This window comes from Panthera tigris, chromosome A3 (assembly GCF_018350195.1).
Source record: "Panthera tigris isolate Pti1 chromosome A3, P.tigris_Pti1_mat1.1, whole genome shotgun sequence".
NCBI classification, from domain to species: domain Eukaryota; kingdom Metazoa; phylum Chordata; class Mammalia; order Carnivora; family Felidae; genus Panthera; species Panthera tigris.
Window position 1 is genome coordinate 50,041,595 of NC_056662.1, and position 2,178 is coordinate 50,043,772.

Sequence of the window (2,178 nt, forward strand, 5' to 3'; positions counted from 1 at the left end):
ACTCCTAGGATTTGGGTGTGAATCCTTTTTAATAAGTCAGAGTGTTCTCTAGATCTTGTATCATGTTCTTTTGCCTTTGTTTCCTTCTTTTTTTCTGCTTCATTATTCTCTATAATTTTATCTTCTCTAGTTGCTGATTCACCGCTCTGCTTTGTCCATCCTACCTATCATGGCATCCATTCAGGATTGCTTCTTAGTTATAGCATGTTTAATTTTGGCCTAACTAGATTGTATTTCTTTTATCTTGCACAATGGGATTCTCTGGTGTCTTCTATGCTTTTTTAACCCTAGCCAGTAGTCTCATTATATTGGTTCTAAATTCTAGTTCAGACATCTTACTTATCTGTGTTGATTAAGTCCCTGTCACTTCTTCCTATTCTTTCCTTGGGGTGAATTCCTTTATTTTGCCAGTTTGGAAGAGGAAAAAAATTAATAAAATAAAAAAGAAATTAAAGAAATTAAAAATTAAATTAAAAAATTAAAAATAAAAAAAAGAAATTAAGAAATTAAAAACAAAACAAAAAATCAAATAAAAAAAGATAGATCCCATGTGTGTTTCTGTCTGCTTGCTGAAAGAAGCTTGATAGGTGTGGTGATGCGTTAAAGTTCTAAGAGGGAGGTGCTGGTGGCAGGACTGGATCTAGAAGAATCTTCTGCTGACCTTCAACTTTTCCTGGAAACGTGGACCATTCCCACCATAAGGGGACAAGCCATATGGCTGAACAACAGTACAACAGTGCCTTCTCACCACCACCACCTGACCACTTCAGCCCACTACTCTCATGGTGGGGGAATAGGCAACATGATGATGCCTACGACCTACTTTGGCTTTAAGAATGTGGAACTACTGTTTTCTGGTTGGTGGTCAATACAGCTTGAGAAATGGTGGGAGCTTTCTTGGCAGTGTTTTTACTAGCAATGTTCTATGAAGGACTCAAGATAGCCTGAGAAAGACTGCTGCATAAGTCACAAGTCAGCATCTGCTACAATTCCATGCCTGTACCAGGACCAAAAGGAGACATCCTTATGGGGACACATAGACTGTTGGGCAGCAGATGCTGAGCTTTCCTTGTCTCCTGCAAACAGTGCTGCATGTCATCCACGTGGTCATCAGCTACTTCCTCATGCTTATCTTCATGACCTACAATGGATACCTCTGCATTGCAGTAGCAGCAGGGGCCGGCACAGGATAACTTCTCTTCAGCTGGAAGAAGGCAATGGTGGTGGACATGATAGAGCATTGCCATTAATGTTAAACTCCATGGTGCAGCCTTATTGATTGCAGTGGGAAGTAGTTCAAGACTGAAAGACAGGATTCCTACTCCAATCTTCCCTTCTTGCTACTTATTTCCTTACACATACACGCGCGCACACAGACCTGCTCAATAGAAACTTAGCTTTTGGTCTCTGAGCTACGGTGATAACCTCCCTGGTTTTTTTTTTTTTCCTAATGACTTGAGACTTCCTCAGACAAGATTCCCTCAGAACTCTCCTCCCTCATCATCATCTTAGATCCAAGTTATATGTTCTTGTCCAAGCCAAGTAGCTTTCTATTCAAGGACTTGATAACCTACTTCATTTTTTAGTCTCCTGTTTTTATTTTGTTAACAGATAATATGTGAATTTGGTGGGTTTCTCCTGGGTTGGTGATGGAAAGAGATTCACTTCAGCTAGGATTGATGGGAGCTGAGGGAAATTCTTACCCAAATAAACCCAGAACCCAAACTTAACATTTGAGAGTGACTTCCCGTCTTTGGATTTGATAAGTGTGAGATACATTGTGCCTTTCCCTTGGTGTGATGTGTTGCACCAAAATCTTTGCAGTGTGCAGAAGGGTGGTTTGAGACTAAATACAGAGCTGGAGCTCACAGAAGTGTGCATTATTAGGGGGCTGACTCATTAACTTGTGTTCTTACTTAACATTTTGATTAGAATGAACTTGTCCAACAACAACAACAAAAGAGATGACAACCAATTTGAGAAAATAGAAATAGATATTTAAAAATAAAACCATTGATATTCTTAAAAAAAGAAAGAAGATTGACAGAATAGAGAAAAAAGGGAAAAGAAAGAAGAAGAAAAAGTAAGAAAAAATTTAAAAATTTCTTTAATAAAATAGAATAAAGAAAATGAAGTAGAATAAAAAATTTAAAAAAAATAAAAAAATTATTCTCCTTC

General features: G+C 38.0%; 1 pseudogene; it reads left to right on the top strand.

Annotated features, from left to right (window-relative positions):
• Positions 1-672: 672 nt before the first annotated feature.
• LOC102955675 lies at positions 673-1,423 on the top strand (annotated as a pseudogene).
• Positions 1,424-2,178: the final 755 nt, after the last annotated feature.